We start from the raw sequence: 6,000 nt of genomic DNA, 5'->3' as shown, positions 1-6,000 counted from the left end.
CCTTTGTAGGAACATGGATGCAGCTGGAAACCATCATTCTCAGCAAACTATTGGAAGAACTGAAAACCAAATACTGCATGTTCTCACTCATAGGTGGGAATTGAACAATGAGATCACTTGGACACAGGAAGGGGAACATCACACACTGGGTCCTATTGTGGAGAGGGGGAGCAGGGAGGGATAACATTAGGAGATATACCTAATGTAAATGATGAGTTAATGGATGCAGCACACCAACATGGCTCACGTATACATATGTAACAAACCTGCACGTTGTGCAGCACATGTACCCTAGAACTTAAAGTATAATAAAAGAAAGAAATAAAAAATAAAAATAAAAAATAAAAAAAACAAGGCATACAAATACAAGTGGCCAAACATGTGAAAAAATGCTTGTCATCACTAATCATCAGAGAAAACCAAATTAAAACCACAATGACATACTATCTCACACCAGTCAGAATGGATTTTCTTAAAAAGCCAAAAAAATGATAGATGTTAGTGACACTAAATGTCCATCAGTGACAGACTGGATTAAGAAAATGTGGCACCTATATACCATGGAATACTATGCAGCCATAAAAAAGGATGAGTTTGTGTCCTTTGTAGGGACATGGATGCAGCTGGAAACCATCATTCTTAGCAAACTATCACAAGAACAGAAAACCAAACACCGCATGTTCTCACTCATAGGTGGGAACTGAACAATGAGGTCACTTGGACTCGGGAAGGGGAACATCACACACCGGGGCCTATCATGGGGAGGGGGGAGGGGGGAGGGATTGCATTGGGAGTTATACCTGATGTAAATGACGAGTTGATGGGTGCTGACGAGTTGATGGGTGCAGCACAGCAACATGGCACAAGTATACATATATAACAAACCCGCATGCTATGCACATGTACCCTAGAACTTAAAGTATAATAATAATAAAAAATAAAAAAAATTTAAAAAAAAGAAAAAAAGGGAATGCTTATACACTGTTGGTGGAAATGTAAATTAGTTCAGACACTACAGAGAGCTGTTTAGAGATTTCTCAGAGAACTTAGAACTACCATTCAACCCAGCAAACCCATTACTGTGTATACCCAAAGGAAAATAAATAGTTCTTCCAAAAAAGAAACATGTATGTGTATGTTCATTGCAGCACTATTCATAGTCACAAAGACATGGAATCAACCCAGGTACCTAGCAGTGGTGAACTGAATTTTCTAAATATGGTACATATACACATGGAAACTTTGCAGCTATAAAAAGGAATGAAATCATGCCCTTTGCAGCAACATGGATGCAGCTGGAGGCCATTATTCTATGCAAACTCATCCAGAAACAGAAAATCAAATACTGTATATTATCACTTTTAAGTGGGAGCTAAACATCGTGTACACTCAGACATAAACATGGGAACAACAGACAATGGGGACTACTAGAGGGGGATAGAAGGACAGGGTCAAGGGATGATAAACTACCTATTGGTTACTATGCTCATCACCTCGGTGACAGGCTCAATTGTACTCCAAATCTCAGCATCATGCAATATACCTTTGTAACAAACCTGCACATGTACCCGCTGATTCTAAAATAAAAGATGAAACAAAGAGAGGTGGGAGGGAGAAGAGATTGGGATGGAGCACACTAAGGCCTTCAAAGGTACTAAAAATGTTCTATGATGCAACGTACATATCCTATATACATATGGAAGTAGTATTTTGGCATAGTTCTGGAACGATAAATAAGGAGCTGAATACAGTAAGTACCTCCTGGGCAGGGAACAGTGTGACTGAAAGAAAAAGAAAGGGGACATTTTGCTATATGCCATTTCAAATAATGAAAGAGAATGGATGCTCTATCATGAACCTATATTAACTACTTTAAGATAAAAAATTTACATTAAAAGTTACAAAAACAAAATATTGGCGTGTGATTATGTATCGGTTGGCATTTTTCATCTTCTGTATAATGAACACGAACAGCCTAGCTTACTGTGTTTTAATATGGGACTGGATCCACAATGCCTGCCTCACCTCTTAATTAGAAGAAATTGTGTAATTTCTCTAAGTCTCAATTAGATCCCTTTGTAATATGCTCCAATAGAGTAGTTTCATTACCTTTACCACACCCGTAGATAATCTTCTCTGAATTGTCTACCAGACTATAAAAGCTTTAAGAAGGCAAGAATAGTGTCTGGCTTATTCATTGCTTGATCCCTAATGCCTAATAGTGTTTGCCCACTGCAATCATTATTGGTAATTATTACATATTTACTGTATATAATATTTACTATATGTAATATATAGTAAATATGTAATATAATACATATATTAAATATTACATATAGTAAATTATATCATAATTAAATTAAATTATTAAATATAACATACTGTATTACTGTATGTCATATAGTAAATATCGTAAATATTAAATAAATTACTATATTACATATAGTAAATATTATATTTACGATATTTACTATATTACATATTTAATATCTACTATATTACATACAGTAAATATGTATAAATATAGTAAATATGTATATAGTAAATATATAGTACATTTAATTTTTTTACTATATTTGTAATACTAATAGTAGTATTTACTAATATTTGTAATACTAATAGTAATATTTACTAATATTTGCAATACTAATAGTAATAGTAATATTACTATAGGTAATATAATAAATATATAGTTAATATTTACTATATGTAATGTAGTCAATGTGTAATAACTACCAACAATTATTTATATGTATATATTATTACATATAACTGGACAAAAACATGGCAGGCAATTGAAAAATATTTATACTTATTACATCTTTTAAAATAATTCATATCTGATACAAACATGTTAAAACACAAATTGAAAGTATTAGAAAGCTTTTCACAATTTTATAGGATACTCACAGGGTAAACTTAAATTTGGGGTTTTTGTATAAAGGCTTCACGGAGGTTGCAACTCTTTCAAGGATAGAGTAGACTAGATAGGTAATGATTTTAGGGATTTATTAGTTTGTAAAATTATATCACAATTCTTTATTTTTAAAAAGTTAAGCAAATAAATTGAAATACATACTTCACGCTGGGAAAACTATTCCTATGCATGCTTTTGGTTTATTGAGTGACATAATAAATTGGTTGGTAATAATTTATACTTGAATCATTGAACTTTGAACATCACAAAATCAGTTTACCATAAAATTATATAATTGGTTACAAAGAGGCTTACACCAAAAATAGACATCAGTCAAAACTACAGATAATTGGAGCATTTACTTCTTTCCCATGAAATAGGGTATTTTCCCCATGGCTCTGTCATCTGAATTATTTAATAATTTTAAATCTAGGAGTAGATACAGCATCAAACTTAAAATTAGGTATCCATGTTGCTTGTCTCTCAGTTTGACTTATCCCAGATAAGGAGTTTGGGACTAAAGCAATCCCCTGTATCCTGTGATGACTACAGAGATTTCCTTCACCAAAAATCAGATTGAAGCCTTTTTTTCTTGAGAGCTGTGAGTACATTACGGCACTTAGAAGCATATTCTGTACTATTTTCTTCCCCTCTTCCAAATGTTATCCAGTTATTTGGCTGGGGCTTCTGTCTTGCTTTCCAGTCATTACTTTTCATCCATCACATTTCCCATTATCCCAGTTTCTAACTGACTAGTTCTATACTCTAGGCCCCTGTTGGAGGCCCTGGCCCCTGCCTAATTTTTATGTATACTTCTCTCTAAAGTTGAGTATCTACTTGCACCTCTTGGACACTACACTGGACTCGAATGCGTGTGAACAGATGTCTCCTCTTCCTCCTACAACAGCATTATCAAATGTTTATTTGATTGTATTTTGAACCCTTCCAGAAACAGAAAGCTCAAAAGCAAGTCATTCCATTGTGAACTATCTCTAGCTCTTTGTTTGAAAGCGCTGCAAATGGACCCAATATTCTGACTTGCAATTCTACTCTTTAGGATTAAAAACTGAATGTGGAGACATTTAGAATAAGTAAGTTCAATTTTCGACTGATGTGATCTGTGGAGACACTGGTCAATGTTATTTGTCCATGCCCCAGGTTCTCAATATTTTTAAAATGTGGTGCATGGGGAATATTCAAAAGTGGAATTGTTGATTCAAAAGGAAGATGCAATTTTTATTTTTTCAAATAGTTAAATTGTTCTCAATATTCTTGCACCAGTTAATACTCCCATCAGCAATGCATAAGATTTCCTAGTCTCCATAGCCTTAAAAACCTGGTGTATACTCAGAATTTATACTGTTGGCCATAAAAAATAAATAAATAAATGTTACCTTGTTTTTCTAATATTATGTGTTAAGTTGAACATTTTTTATTTGTCTAAAATGGAATTTATTTACATTGACTGATGAATCTTATGCCCACTTAAATATTGAGCTGAAGTTGTCATTCCTACTCATTACAGTGAGCTTGAATTTAATCAGATAAAGTAGATGTTTGTCTATGATATTAAGTAAAAATGTGTTTTCTCAGACTTGTTTTTCTTTGGTAATGGGATTTCATATAATGAAGTATTCTTTTTGAAATTTTTAAAGATTCATTTTTATCAATCTTTTTTGGCCTGTAACTTTTATCTTTTACTTAAATAAACCTGTCAGTTACAGAATATTAAAAACCTATTCTTTTTCTAATACTTTGGTGATTTTTTTAATATTTAAGTTTTTGAACCATCTGACCATTTATGTGAAAAGTGAGAAGTAGAAATCTAACTAGTTTGTTAAAGAGGACAATTATTAAACCATATTTCTTTTTCTTTTTTATTATATTGTATGTTCTGGGGTACACGTGCACAATGTGCAGGATTGTTACATACATGTGCCATGTTGGTTTGCTGAACCTATCAACTTATCATTTCCATTAGCTACTTCTCCTAATGCTATCCCTCCCCCAGCCCCTCACCCCACAACAGGCCCCAGTGTGTGATGTTCCCCTCCCTATGTCCACGTGTTCTCACTGTTCAGCTCCCACTTATGAGTGAGAACATGTGGTGTTTGGTTTTCTGTCCTTGTGATACTTTGCTGAGAATGATGGTTTCCAGCTTTATCCATGTCCCTGCAGAGGACATGAACTCATCCTTATTTATGGCCGCATAGTATTCCATGGTGTATATGTGCCACATTTTCTTTATCCAGTCTATTATTGATGGACATTTGGGTTTGTTCCAAGTATTTGCTACTGTGAATAGTGCCACAATAAATATACTTGTGTGTGTGTCTCTATAGTAGCATGATTTATAATCCTTTGGGAATATACCCAGTAATGGGATTGCTAGGTCAAATGATATTTCTAGTTCTAGATCCTTGAGGAATCGCCACAGTGTCTTCCACAATGGTTGAACTAATTTACACTCCCACCAACATTGTAAAAGCATTCCTATTTCTCCACATCCTCTCCAGCATCTGTTGTTTCCTGACTTTTTAATGATTGTCATTCTAACTGGCATGAGATGGTATCTCATTGTGGTTTTGGTTTGCATGTCTCTAATGACCAGTGATGATGAGCATTTATTCATGTCTGTTGGCTGCATAAATGTCTTCTTTTGAGAAGAGTCTGTTCATATCCTTTGCCCACTTTTTGATTGGGTTGTTTGTTTTTTACTTGCAAATTTGTTTAAGTTTTTTGTAGATTCTCTATATTAGCCCATTGTCAGATGGATACATTGCAAAAATTTTCTCCCATTCTGTAGATTGCCTGTTCACTCTGCTGATAGTTTCTTTTGCTGTGCAGAAGCTCTTTAGTTTAATTAGATCCCATATGTCTATTTTTGGCTTTTGTTGCCGTTGCTTTTGGTATTTTAGTCATAAAGTCTTTGCCCATGCCTATGTCCTGAATGGTATTGCCTAGGTTTTCTTCTAGGGTTTTTATGGTTTTAGGTCTTACACCCACGGAGCCCAGCAAGCTAAGATCCTTTGGCTTGAAATTCTAGCACAGCAGTCTGAGATCAACCTGGGATGCTGGAGCTT

This window comes from Theropithecus gelada, chromosome 14 (genome assembly GCF_003255815.1).
Source record: "Theropithecus gelada isolate Dixy chromosome 14, Tgel_1.0, whole genome shotgun sequence".
Lineage (NCBI taxonomy): Eukaryota > Metazoa > Chordata > Mammalia > Primates > Cercopithecidae > Theropithecus > Theropithecus gelada.
Note: the sequence above shows the minus strand (reverse complement) of the source record.